This window comes from Talpa occidentalis, unplaced genomic scaffold (assembly GCF_014898055.3).
Source record: "Talpa occidentalis isolate TD23 unplaced genomic scaffold, MPIMG_talOcc4v2.1, whole genome shotgun sequence".
Taxonomy (NCBI): Eukaryota; Metazoa; Chordata; class Mammalia; order Eulipotyphla; family Talpidae; genus Talpa; species Talpa occidentalis.
In genome coordinates this window covers 63,234,806-63,250,340 of record NW_026555331.1, presented here as the reverse complement: position 1 = coordinate 63,250,340, position 15,535 = coordinate 63,234,806, and positions in this window count along the sequence as shown.

The following is a 15,535-nucleotide window of genomic DNA, read 5'->3' as shown; positions in this document are numbered from 1 at the left end:
AATATACAGATTCAATGCTATTCCAATAAAAATTTCAATGTCATTCTTCAAAGAAATAGAACAATTATTGATGAAATTCATATGGAATCACAAAAAACCCCGAATAGCCAAAGCTCTACTGAAAAAAAAAGAAGGGAATGGAGGCATCACACTCCCAGACTTCAAACTATACTACAAAGCCATAATCATCAAAACTGCATGGTATTGGAACAAGAACAGACATACAGACCAATGGAATTGAATAGAAAATCCAGAAATAAACCCACAGATTTATGGTCAACTAATCTTTGACAAAGGAGCAAAGACTATGCATTGGAGCAAAGAAAGTTTGTTCAATAAATGGTGCTGGGAAAACTGGGTCGCTACATGCAAAAGAATGAAGCTTGACCACTACCTCACACCATACACAAAAATCAACTCAAAATGGATTAAAGAACTAGACATAAAACCTGAAACCATAAAATATATAGAAGGAAATATAGGCGAAACACTACGTGATTTGCATATCAAAGACATCTTTACAGACACATCACCCAAAGCAGTGATAGTGAAGGCAAAGATAAACAGCTGGGACTACATCAAATTAAAGAGCTTCTGCACAACAAAAGAGACAATAACAAAAACAAAGAGAAACCCCACCAACTGGGAGAACATTTTTGCACCCAACACTAATGATATAGGACTGATCACAAAAATCTGCAAAGAGCTGATGAGACTCAACAACAACAAAGAAAATAATCCAGTGCAAAAATGGGCAGAAGAGCTAAAAAGAAACTTCTCTGAAGAGGAAATGCAAATGGCCAACAGGCATATGAAAAAATGTTCAACATCACTTGTCATCAGGAAATGCAAATCAAAACTACCATGAGATACCATCTTACACCAGTGAGAATGGCACATATTAAAAAAACTAGCAACAACAAATGTTGGCGAGTGTGTGGAGAAAAAGGAACTCTTCTGCACTGTTGGTGGGAGTGCAAACTGGTCCAACCACTGTGGAAAGCTGTGTGGAGATTTCTGGACCTACTAAACATAGAGCTTCCATATGATCCAGCAATTCCACTCCTAGGTATTTACCCAAAGGACACAGAAACATCAATTCCAAAGAACACCTGCACCCCTATGTTTATAGCAGCACTGTTTACAATAGCTAAGCTTTGGAAACAACCCAAATGCCCAAAAATAGATGACTGGATCAAGAAGATGTGGCACATATATACCATGGAATATTACTCAGCATTCAAAAGATAAACACATGCAATTTGCAGCAACATGGATGGCGCTGGAAGGGATCATGCTCAGTGAAATAAGCCAAAAAGAAAAAGAAAAATACCGGATGGTCTCACTCATAGCAGGAATCTAGAAAACTTAAATAAGGGACCAGGAAAATGAATAACTATAAGAAAGTGAAAATCAAAATCAACAAAAAACTATGAACCAGAGACACTTTTAGGGGGGCGGGGGCAGGAGGGGAGGGATTGGGGTCAGAATGGGAGGGCTGCAATTGTATGGGGAATATAACAATAAATAAAAAAAAATTAAGTTAAAAAAAAAAATTTTCAGTTCCATCAGATATATAAATATAGTGATGGAACTCATGTTTTAAGCAATGAAGTTCATCTGCACTCTGCCTAAATTAAAGTTACTAAATGATGGAATCTTTACAAACTTAAAAACATGCTTACTTCTCACTAATCTGGTTGGGCAAAACTCAAGCCATGCTAGAAAGAGAACTCATCGGGCTAAAGTCACATAGGTAGTTGGTTGACACAATTGCTTGAGTTAGTACAAACAAAAATATGAATTGATACAGTCCATGACTTGAATAAGATTGTTGCTGCCGTTTTACTTTATTTAAATTACTGAGTAGATAAGAGTAGTGCACAATTTGTCACAAAACAAATGTGAGTGGTGCATTCCTCAAGCATGAGTAGCTCTCTCTTAGGTGTGAAAACTGACCACTTTTTATTGCAATAATCAAATCCTCTACTTGGTGCAGAAGCTGTCCTTGGAGCACTAAACAGATGCTCGGATTTCTTCTCAGTCTGTCAAGAACCAGTACAATTGAGTAGTCAGAAGCCAAATTAATAGAGGGAACTAAACACTGACCAAAAATGTGTGTTCTGCAGTCAGAAGTCTCCATTTCAGAAAAATAGGAAGCTAAGATGGAGTCAAGCAAAAATTGAGATTCAGAAAGAAATCAGTTGCTAGCAAGGTAGGGAAATATGAGGACTAAAGAAAGAATATATGAGTAAATTAATAGCTACTATAAATAGCTGAAGGAGGATTTCTCACAGATGTGGTAAGATATCATAAATCTGCAAAAAAGATATAAGGAACTTCTTGACATGACCCTGGCAAGTATGTCACCCTTAACATCATGACTATTGTGGCATCTTTGTCAGAAGCCACCCCCTGGTTGCTCAGCTCTGGCTCATTTACATAGTCATTCTCTTCACAACTCAAGTGTTTCAAATACTAATTATGAAGCTGTTATGACAATTGATAGTAGTTATTATTTGTATTAAGCATAGAAAAGTAATAATTCTTGCCTAGAGCTATGTATATCCCACCTGGGATTGCCTCTTAAAAACATTTGTCTGAGATTGTCACCAAAATATCATAATTTTACCCCAAAGAAAGCAGACTTCATTATTCCCCATTTCAGCTGAAAAGATTTTACACATTTGCAATTCTTATTCCACTAATCTCCACAAAAATTGGAAAGAAACTTAACTATGGTATCCAAGAAGTCTTAATGCATGCTAATTCAGTAGTTGTTACAGGATTTTGAAAGTGTGGCAGAGCCTTTCTGACAAAAGTAATGAGATGCATACCTAGGTCACTTAAGCCAGTAACCAGCAAGGGAGACATTTAGCAACTTGCACTTGACTCTCATGTATGTGAATTCCAGAACTATAAAATCTGATTAACCACTTTTAAATAATCAGCTTCATAAACTACAACTGATTCGGCATCCTGGAATTATTATCTCTGTATCCAGTCCACTAGTTGGAAATTCAAAAACTTTAGTTAGGAAACAAAGGAAAAATAAGGAAAGAAGGGAGGAAGGGCAAAAGGGAAGGAGAAAAGAAAGGAAAGGAGAGAATAGGAGAGAGGGAGAGAAAGAGAAAGAAAAAAGAAGTGTGAAAGAATACAATTTGTTGTCTTCTAATAATTACCATCATTGGTGTAAGTTTATTAGCAGTTGAGATTGCCAAGTAACTTTACATAAAGGGGTAAATGGGAATCATAGAATACCATCACTGGTGTTTCTCATTTTAGAGAAGTTTGGGGCTCCCCCATTAGCTAGAGAGATGGAAATAGGAGCCAGGACTTTAGATCTGCCACATGAAGTTCTTTGTCCCCACTGGTTACTGACTACTGCCAAGAGAAACTTCTTAACATGTCATCAGAAAAGAAGTGACTTGAGACTTATTTATGTTGGGTTTCGATGTCATCCACTAAAAAAGAATAATCTCATTTTATTCAAAGATAAGGATATTCAAATTTTACCAAGTTTCTTGGTAATATTCTTAAATTTTTGGTCCTTAGTTTTCTCTTTGGGAAATGTAATGCCTCCTTACAGGACTGTTGTGGGGATTAAATTAAATAAAGTTTATGAAACTGCCACTGTGCCTGGCTGAGAGCCAACCCTCAGTTCAAGTGCTCCCCCAAATAATTTGATCAAAAGACTAATGATTCTTACCACTAACAATTTTTAGAGATAGGAAATACAGCAAACAATATACTATTGATAAATATATAAACCCAGGCTTTATCCCGTAAGAGTGAGTTAAACAAAATGGATAAAAGTATTAGGTCATCTTGGAAAAAAAAACTTAACTGTGCTATACTTCCTCCTTAATTAAGATATCACCATTGTTGGATTTTGAGTTTGCTTTATTTCCAGGAATAAGACATTTGGCATTAACTTTGTTTTCATAATGTGAGAGATCCTGCCTGGCACACAGACACAGGCTCTGAATTTTTTAAAGTCATTCCAGCAAATGTTTCATCAATCAAAGCAAATTGAAATTCTCCAGTCTATTATTATCTTAACTCTAGAATAAATGAATTAGCGGATTTGGGTTGGCACAAATTGGATTTCTCATACTATATCACATGTATGTCACTTCTCTTGTCTACTTGAATAGCATAAATGCCATTATTACCAGTTCTACTATTGCTTTTAATATATGTTCTAGGAGAAGATAAAACAGTGATGCAAAGGAACCCAAATATATCACAAGATAAAGAGAATTTGTGACTGCAAACCTATGGCTATAAAATGTGTCTTCATATTTTTTATTATCTCATAATGGTTACTGCTTTTTAACAGCACAGCACTTCATAGTTAGGTCTACGAGGCTGTGCCTGTGGGTCAGCATGAGGTCATTGAAATAAACACAACCAGCTTTGCACAAAAGCTGTGCATCAGAGTATAGGGTTGGTAATAACCATCAGCTCTGCACCAGAATTGCTTGGTCTACTGTCCAATCTGTGACCTTGTTTCAGATTCTCTACTCACTACTAGTTGGAAATTTAAATTATGGGTTTAAATATGGGAGTGACCATAGTGTCTTTAGTGATTCATTTTTCAATGGACAGTTGAAAAAACAGATTCAATAAACATCTGGTTGAGGTCGCAGTGTTTATGATGCCAGCTAAATTGCCTCCAGCACTCTCCCTCCCAGGACTACTGTATGCAGATGAGTAAGTTACTTTCTTATGTGATGGAGTCTTCCTAGACTCTTGAGCTAGTCCTTTCTTTGTGGGCATTATTCAGTTTCACCCTGAGCCCATTCTTTTCTTTACATACTGTCTCTTGGTGAGCTTTTCTACTCTCTTACTGTTAAATATCTTCTCAATACAACATTCCCTAAATGCTCAATTATAGTCTTGACCTAAACTAATCATCTTTCAGGCTGGATAGATTGTCAAATCTGCACACACTCTAGCTAGCACATGCTCCATATTCTGGCACTGTCTTAGCCTCCACAACTCTGTGTTCCAGAAAAGTTTCTCAGAAGCTATTGTTTCCATTATCCCTTACTCACCAAACCTGAGTTATCCGTACTGCTAGCATAGCAGCTTTCTTCTGCACTAAGTCTTGCTGCAGAGCATTTGAACAGAGACAGATAAAGCTTCTGCATAAGCCTGGATCAGATAAAAACATAAGCAGCTGCTTGAGATATTTACTCTGGATGATATGATCATAGTGGAAATGATTTCTCAAAGTCATGTAAAATTTCGTAAGGAAAAAAATGAGATTATTAGCCAAAAGTCCATGAATGCCTGAGATATTCCTTGAGAAATATTCTTTCTGACAATCAGTTATTTACTTGAAAACAATCTAAAGATACTTCATTGCTTATAGACTGCAATCTAATTTAACTGCCTATCTTGACCCACTTCTTTCTGTTTAAATTGTCTTGAATTCACTGGTAATATTAATAAATCAATCAATGTGAGTCTCTGTTTCTATTGATGTGTCACAGAACTGTTCTGGTAAATTATCAGTCATTATAATTAAAATAACCTTTAAAGGATAATTTTTTGTGGGTACATAGTAAAAGTTATTTTATACTACATGTGTCTTAAATCAATTTGTGATCCATTCAATCAAAATTAGTTATTTTAAGAAGAAATGTCAGAAATCAATAAAGCCCAATTTAGGGATTGATACTAAATATTTTTCTACAAAAATATGTGATTTAATGTTCCAATAAAGACATTTGTAACTTAGATAACTTTTGAGTTGTGACAGGGTCCAATCAATTATTGTGAAGAGTCTGAAAGTTTACCCTACTTCTTTACTAACAAGTTAGCCTGCCAGTTTCACGCATGCTGACAGTTGACAGGAGACTCCTGTATCAGAGACAAAAATAATTTGCTATTCACAGTAATAGCAGTAAGCATAAAGTATCAGTAATTTTCTCTTTTCCCCAGCTATGAAAAAGGCTTCACTTCTTCACCCTGAAAATGCAGTAAGACACATTATGGGAGAATAACTCAAAGCTTAGGAATTTTTTTTGTTAATTAATTAATTTTCTTAAATTGCTGTTCATTTTTGTACAGTATTTGATTTATCCCCTCAGGTAGAGTCCTTGTATTTCTCCCACCATGATAGCACCCATGATCCATCACCATAGTCCCTTGTGCTCTTCCCTCCCCTGTTTTGATATCTCTCCCTCCCCTGTCTGTTTAAATCTATGGTCAGCAAAAGGTCTGACCCTTTGTTCAGTTTCTCTATATTCCATGTATAAGTGAAACCATCCAATATTTATCTTTTTACTTCTGACTTATATCACTTAGCATAATCCCTTCCAGCTCCATCCATGTTGCCACAAATGGCATGAGCTTAACTTTTTTGATAACTGAGTTGTATTCCATTGTGTGTATACACCAAAACTTTTTGATCCATTCATCTGTTTTGGGACATTTTTTGTTGGGAAACACAAATCCTTTGTAATGAGCAGTGAGCCTGCCTGAACTTTTACCTGAAGGGACAACATCTTGTTAAAATGAATGGTAAAGAAAACTGCCCTTTGGCCAGAGGCAAACATGATCTCTATATTCTAAGACTGTACACCGGACAAACAATTTAAAAGATAGTCTAGAACAAATATAGTTTTTGTCTCTGGTTACAAGACATGTAAAACCACAAAAGACCCATGGAGAATTGTCTCTTAATAGGTACCTATTGTTCAAAATTTGAAAGTAACTTTTGTACTTTTACATTTTCAATATCTTCATGTCAAGTAAATTCACTCATATGTGCAATATAAAGAAACAAAGCAAAAGAACAGGCAAAACCAAAAAAAAAAAACAAACAAATCCTTGGATTCTGACAGAAATCAGGCTGCCAGGATGACTGGAGTGGGGGCAAATGGTAGAGGGGATGCAGTGGGTTTGGTGAAGGGTTATAAGTACTTTGTTGGTGGGGATGGTGTGAATTTAAAGGTGTGTAGACCTGTACTCCAAACATGTACAGTATTTTATGGCAGTGTTACCTCAATAAAAATTTAAAATAAAACAAAATTTGAAAGTAACTTTCTTAAGCAGTCACTCACTTGAGTTAAGAAATATAATTGTGTTTGCCAAACCCAAATCCTTAATATTTCATTTTTGCCTAAATAATTTGCACTTTAAAAACAAATGTTGCCGGGCCTCCCTGGTGGTGCAGTGGTTGAGCAGTGGGTTGCGAAGCTGCCCGCAGCCTCTGCAGTGCCGGTTCGATCCCCGGCTGCTCCCCGGCCAACGGAGGAGGCTCCCGCATGGCGCGCAGACCTCTCCTGCGGCCCGCTGCTCCCCTCAGCAGTGTACTTCGGTTCTTCTGCCTGCTCTGCTCCCCGCTCTGGCTCTGGTGAATTCTCTCACCCTCCCGCGTTTCTGACTGTACCCAGTGCTTGTATAAATAAATAAATAAATCTTAAAAAAAAAAAAAGTTGCCATAAAAAAAAAAAAAGAAATATAATTGTGTTGATAAGGATACATACTTCAGTGAAGGAAAATTTTTCACTTTATTTTGAGAAAATACTTCTTATGAACACAGGTTTATTTTTATCCTTTCACTGATAAAGGGGAAGTTCCAGAATGTGCTATTTCATAACACATCTCAAAAGGGGAGCACAGAACAGCCAATCAATTCCAAAGCCAAGGAAACAAAATGAATTAGAACAAACCTTGCTGTTCTGCATCTTAGAGTTCTGCTGCCTTGGGAGAAGGAAATGTTCTAGAACATTATGAAATGGATCATTTCACTCCTCTCCTTCCTCACCAAGCCTTCTCTACCTCTACACACAGGCCTAGTTTCTGTACAAACACACAGTTACACATAAATGCTACTGTAAGTTCAACTGTTTTTTTTTTTTTAAGATTTATTTTATTTATTCATACAAGAGCTGGGGTGCAGGCCAGGGATGCGGGGGACGGGGGGAGAGGATTCACCAGAGACAGAGTAGGGAGCAAAACAATTGGACTGACTGAAATACACTGCTGATGGGAGCAGCTGGCGAGACAGGAGAGGTCTGCTGTGCCGTGTGGGTGAGCTCGCTGGCCAGGGATTGAACTCATGCTACAGTGGCTGCCAATAGCTTCATAGTATTGAGACTTAACCCCTTGTGCCACCAGGGAGGCCCTACATTCAACTGTTTTGCATCATGCTCTGTATCTTATTTTTTTTGACATATCCACTTAAAAATGTATCCAGATAGCTTGTCAATAAATTTTGTCCCCCACACAACTATTTGGTATTCTGTAATTTGGAGGCATTAAAATCTGATCAATCTCTTTTTGGTGGGTATTCAGGGTGGTTGTAGTTTCTGTTGTTATAAACAATATCCTTGAACTTATATTTTGCACTGTTCTTTAATTTTCATAAAATGTAATAGTGATATTTAAATTCAACTATTAACATAAATTCTCCTACCCTATCCCTTGGGTAGGAGGTTTAAATTTTGTCAGGTTAGATGTGCATCCCAATTACTTTGCTTCCAAGGAGACTTTAGGAGTTAGGGATTCACTCCTGAATTTCTGATGTTGTGCAAGGGTGGAAATTATGACAAGAGTATGTTTTTCAGCCTTGCTAGTCATGTTTTCTCATTTTTTCCAGTGTATGGAAATCATTCAGATAGTTTCTTAATTTCTCTCAGAGGGAATTGATTTTTGTGTAGCCTGTGTTTTTTGCACACCACTGTGAGTCGGGAAAGTTCAGGAGCCTCTTATGCCATCATCTTCAACCCTTTTTTTTTTTTAACCCCTTCTAATTAATCTTGAATGAGCTTCTGAAATCTGACCCCACCAAAGATCTCTGCCAAACTTTCTTCTTTCTCTAACAGATTGTTCCCAAAATATTTGTCACCCACTATTTGCCTCACTACTAATTCATAGGGAAAAAGCTTAACTTGTGGCCTGTTCCAGAGTCTGAATCATTTTTACATTTTTGTTTTGTGAAAGCACCATTGAGATGGTGCATATTAAATCCACTTGTTCCCATCTCTGGGGACCTATGCAGGCAAGCCACCTGTATAATATTTTCTCCCAATGAAATTCATTTTCTATGTCCAGAATGAAATACTTCCATTATAAGTTGTCAGAATTACACCCAACCAAGACACCTTAGAGGTTTATAAAATTGTAAAAAAAAAAAAAAATTGCCTACTTAGAAAACATGAGTCTAGGGAAATTTATGACCATTTTACATTTTGCCAGCAAGAGGTTTTGGCAGATTTCCATTAACTTGTGGAGCCCAAGGAAAGTAGAATTTTGGAAAATCCTTCATCTAATCACCATGATGAGTATTCCTACAGGTGCTCGTTCAGAGTAACTTCTTTGTTTGCCATAATCATGTGTGTTTTATGGGCATAAACTCCATTGCCTCTCAGAAGCAGGTTTTTGGGGCAGGATTTCAATTTCTGCCCAATTTAAAGGACATCATTAAAGAGTGACCCTCAGCTGCACCAGAGCTGAAGTACTTACCAGAAGTATAGCCCCTCCCCTTCCTGGAAGGAACATAGTTAGCCATGTGTGAATGTATCTCTGTGTTTCTAGGAAGGATTATACATAATCCCCTGGTTTTCATTGTGAAAATGGAATTGGATAATGATTTCAGTCTAGTAAAAAAAGGTAGGCTATAAAACTTTATTTTATTTTTAATTTGCCAGGTTCCTAAGGCAAATGTAGATCTGATTTATCTAGTTAAGATTGAGTAGACGAGTGAAATTATCACAGGGAAGGAAATTAGCATCCTGTTTTGAAAAGGTTTCCATGGAAGGAAATCCATTCATCTTTCACCCTTTGTATTGGCACTGCCTTGTATAAAAAAATCAACCTGACTTCTATGCATTCATTATATTTCTATATTTCACACCAATAGCACAGGAGGGTTCTGTTTTCTTTTCTTTCCCCCTCCCCCCAGGCATGCTAAATTTTAATTTTGTTTTATTTTTCACTTTTTAATTATTTTTAATTGGTTGAGATCTTGATTTCATACTCTGAGGTCAGCCACATAAGCCCTACTTCTATTTGTGGCACATTTACGATCTATTTATTCATTTATTTAGACGTTTACCAACCATGCCCATGCTCCATATGCTTTCCTTTCTCACCACCACCTTTCTGACAACTCTTCCTGGTCTCTCTGATATGGGCTATTCTCGCAGCTATGAGGAAGTATTTCACTGTGGTTTGATTTGCATTTCCCCGATGATTAGTGATGATGAAAATTTTTCATATGTCTGTTGGTCATCTCTATGTCTTCTTGGAAAAGCATCTATATTTAATTCTTCTCAATTTTTGATTGGTTTTTTTTGATTGTTTTTTTTTTTTTTTTTTTTTTTAGATTTATCTATATATTTATACAAGCACTGGGTACAGTCAGAAGCATGGGAGGGTGAGAGAATTCACCAGAGCCAGAGCAGGGAATAGAACAGGCAGACTGACAAAGAAATACACTGCTGAGGGGAGCAGCGGGCACAGCAGGAGAGGTCTGTGCACCATGTGGGACCCTCTCTGATCGAACCGCCACTGCAGAGGCTGCGGGCAGCTTCGCAGCCCAGCGCCCAACCGCTGCGCAACCAGGGGAGGCCCGATTTTTCTTTTCTTCTTATGGAATGTTATAAGTTCTTTGAAGATCTTATATATTAGCCCCTTGTTAGATGTATGATGTAGGGCCACCCTGGTGGTGCAGGGGTTAAAGTCTCAGTGTTATCAAGCTATCACCAGCCACTGCACCATGAGTTCAATCACCTGCCAGGGAGCTAACCCACATGGTGCAGCAGACCTCTCCTGTCTCTCCTGCTGCCCCCCTCAGCAGTGTGTTTTAGTAGATCCACCTGTTCTGCTCCCCACTCTCTCTCTCTCTGGAATCCTCTCACACCCCCGCTCCTCTGGCTGACACACCAGTTCTTGTATGCATAAATAAATAAAAAATAAATCTTTAAAAAATGTGTGGTATCAAATATATTCTCCTTTTTGGAAAAGTCCCTTTTCATCTTAATGATAGTTTCCCTTACTCTGCAGAACCACTTTAATTTGATGTAGTCCCATTTGTATATTTTTACATTTGTTTCCCTTGCCACTGGAGTTGAGTCACCAAACATATTCCCAAAGTTAAGTTAGTGTTTTGCTTATGTTTTCTTCTACAGATTTTATGGTTTCAGGGGCTTTCATCTGAGTCCTTAATTATTTTTAATTATTTTGTGTATTTGGTGTGAGATAATGATTCAGTTTCATCTTCTTGCATATGACTATCTAGTTTTCCCAACACCATTTGTTGAAGAGATTTTCCTTTCTCCACTGTATAGTCTTGACCCCATTGCTCTAAATTGACTGTCCATATATGTGAAGGCTTATTTCTGGGCTCTCATTTCTATTCTATTCCTATACCACACTGCTTAGATTACAATAGCTTATAGCATCAAATGAAGTCTGTGAGATGATACCTTTCTTCTTTCTTCTTTTTTTTATCAGTGTTGCTTTGGCTATTTACCATCTGTGGTTCCATATAAGTTTCTATAATGTTTATTTTCTTCCTCTGAAGAATGTCATTGAATATTTGATAGTTTTTGCATTGAATCTGTATATTGTTTTGAGTAAAATAGCCATTTTAATAATGTTAAATCTTCAAATCCATGAGCAAGGAAAATGAGCATTGTGTGTGCGTGCGTGTGTATGTCTGCTTCTATATCTTTTAACAATATGTTATAGATTTTGATGTACAGATCATTCACCTCCTTTGTTAATTTTATTCCTGGGTACTTAATTCCTTCTGATAAAGTTATAACTGGGATTGTTTTCTTGGTCTCTTTCTCTTTAAGTTAACTGCTTGCATATAGGAATGCAATAGATATTTGTATATTTATTTTGATGCCTGACACTTTACTGTACTTATATATTGTTTCAATTTTTTGTTTTCTTTTAATTCTTTTTTATTTCTTTTTTCATTTTTTATTTATATATTTTTTTACAACATTGTTCATTTTTAAACAATGTTTGCTTTCCCCCACCTCAGGTGTAGTGCCCACAGAATTTCCTTCATCAATGCGCCTGTGCACCATCATCACAGTCCCCTGTGCTCCTCCTTCCCTCCCTCCATCTGATCCCTCTCCCTCCCCCTCCCCTGCAAAATGTCTCTGGTTTATAAATGCCTGTCTGTCCTTGCTTTGTTTTGCTGTGTTTTGTATTGTTTCAAATATTTTTATACTTTCATTTTTTTCTCATGCTTGATGACTCTAGGACTTCCAAAGCTATGTTGAATGGTAATGGTGAAAGTGAACATCCTTGTCTTATACTTCATCTTGGAGGAACGTCTTTTAATTTTTCACCATTGATTATGATGCTTCTATGGATTTGTTTTATATGGCCTTTGATAGGGATTGCATTGAATCTGTATTATTGCTTTGAGTAAAATGACAATTTTAACAATGTTAATTCTTCCAATCCATGAGCAAGGAATAGCTTTCTATATTTTGTGTCTACTTCTAGACGTATTTCCTTCCATATCCTGTTGTGATGGTCTTGTATTTATTTTCAAGATGAGGAGGTATTGACCTAAGATGTTAGCAGTGGATGCTGAACTTTCCATTGTTGTATTTGTTAAATGTTTGTCACCAATCAGGATGAATGAAGCTCAAGAGTCAGCATGAGGGGCCACCCTGGTGATGCAAGGAGTTAAGTTGCAGCACTATGAAGCTATCTGTAGCCACTACAGCATGATTTCAATCCCTGGCCAGAGAAGTGAACCACATGGCACAGCAGACCTCTCCTGTCTCAGCAGTGTATTTCAGTAGATCTGCCTGTTCTGCTCCCCCACTCTGTCTCTGGTGAATCCTCTCAAACCGCCTCCCACCTCTGGCCTGTACCCCAGCTCTTGTATGCATAAATAAATAAAACTCTAAAAAAGAAAAAGAGTCAGTGTGAGGTAGTGGTCCAAGAACCCAGCCTACAATGTAGGAAGTGGAGATGGTGGCAATGAGGGAATTGCTGCTGTATTGTCCCAAGGACATCAGTTGCATGGATGCTGTAGCTGATTTTGCTGAGGGAAGAGAGAGGATATGCAATCACTGGTTAACTCTGACTCCATCATGGTTTTTGTTTGTTTGTTTGTTTTTTCAGAAAGCCCATCATTAGTTTACCCTTTAGCTGAAGCTTAGTTTTGCTCTTAGAAGATTTTGTGGACTAGCCTTCACTCTGAGGCACAGATATAAGCAGAATGGCTGGGGAGAGGGCCCTGGTGGTGCAAGGGGTTAAGCACAGCACTATGAAGCAATCCACAGCCTCTGCAGCATGAGTTCGATCCCAAGCCAGGGAGATATCCACATGGCACAGCAGACCTCTCCTGTCTCGCCTGCAGGTCCCCTCAGCAGTGTATTTCACTCAGTCTGCCTGTTCTGCTCCCCACTCTGTCTCTGGTGAATACTCTAACCCCCCTCATCTCTGGTCTGTACCCCAGCTTTTGTATGCATAAATAAATAAATCTTTAAAATGAAAAAAAAAAAAAAAGAATGGCTGGGGGAAAGTGGGCTCAGACCACAGGCAAGTATCACAAGGAATTGCAGACTGCATGGTTGTTAGACTATTGAGAGACCTTCTAAACCCAGCGAGGAGAGGGAAAGTTTCTTCTTGGTGGCACAAAAGCTGGCTGCAAGCAAATCCAGGTGCCACTGCTTCTACTACTCCTCAGTAACATAGGTAATGTCTTGTGGAGATATCTGCTCACCTTGCTACAGTGTGCATGGACACATGGGGAGCCCCAAAAGTCCAAGAGGGGAGGGGCAGGCACTGTCCCCATACCCTGATAATGTTGCTGGCAGGGTTATGTCTCAAGCTTTCCTACCCTTACTAATGGTCTCTGACTCTCTTCTTGTAAAGAATCTGATCACCAAGTTCTCAGCTATGTTCCAACTGTGACTAGTCCCTTGCAGATGCCAGTCCACTGTGCCTAAGGAGGAAGAGATGGCTACAGGATTCTCCTAGTGTGCCATCTTGCCCACCAATCACTTTCCTCAAAATTTAACCAAGTTTATCTTTGAATTTAGTTCACACATACATCCTCTTGTGTGTCACATATTATTTATTTTCAATTTTTAAATATTTATTTTCAATTTTTTCCCAAATGATAAGATTATTTTATTGTTTATTCTGTTTTAGGTTATGATCCTCTCAAGAATATAAGTTTTCCTTATATTTCCATAGAAATTCAATAAATGATATCATCTACAGATGATTGAGTAATGATGATTGTGATGTTTCGTTTTATGTGTTAACTTGATTAGGAATGGGTTGTTCAGTTATTTGGTTAAATATTGTTATTGGTGTTCTTTTTAATTTTTTTAAGATTTATTTATTTATGCATACAAGAACTGGGGTACAGGCCAGAGTTGTGGGGGGCGAGAGGATTCACCAAAGACAGAGTGGGGAGCAGAACAGGCAGATCCACTGAAATACACTGCTGAGGGGAGCAGCAAGACAGGAGAGGTTTGCTGCACCATGTATGAAGCTCCCTGGCTGGGGATCAAACTCACACAGCAGTTCAGCTGCGGACAGCTTCATAGGTTGTGCCTTAACCCCTTGCACACAAGGGAAACCTTTATTCTTAGTGCTTCTATGTGGATGTTTTTAGATTATGTTAACATTGAAATCAGTGCATGGAATAAAGCTGATTGTCTTCCCTATTGCAGATTGGTATCATCCAACTAGCTAAGGTCTGACTAGAGCAAAAAGACTGACCTCCCTCTAAGTAGGAAAGAATTCTTCCTGTCTGACCACCTTCAGACTGGCACATGGTGTTTTTCTTCTTTTGAACTTGAACTGAAACCTTGGCTCCTCCTGAACTTTAAACCTATTGGCTTTCAGGCAAGAATTATACTTCTCTTGGTTCTCAAGAACTATAACATCTTATATAAAGATTTATTGTAAGAAATTGGCAAGTGTTATTATGAATGTTGACAAGTCCAAAATCTGCAGGGTGAGTCAGCAAGTAGAATCCCAGAAATGCTGATGGTGTAGTTCCAGTCTGCATGCAAGGGTATGAGAACGAGAAAAACTGATGATGCAGTTCCCGTCTGGAGGCTGACAGGCTTGAGCCCCAGAAATAGCTGATGTTTTTGTTTTAGTTCAAAGGCAGGAAACACACACACATACATGATATAGATAATATATAACTATATGTATAACTATCATATATATCATCATATATATACAACTATCATATATATAACATCATATATACACACACACACATATATATAAAACCTATATGATATTGGTTCTGATTTGCTGATTGATGCATGTTCTTGGGACAAGTAAAATTTTATTTATTTATTTTTAAAGATTTATTTATTTATTTATTTATTTATACAAGCACTGGATACAGTCAGAAGCGGGATGGTGAGAGAATTCACCAGAGCCAGAGCGGGGAGCAGAATAGGCAGACCAACGAAATACACTGCTGAGGGGAGCAGCGGGAGGCAGGAGAGGTCTGCATGCCGTGTGGGACCCTCGCCGGTGGCTGGGGATGGAACCGGCGCTG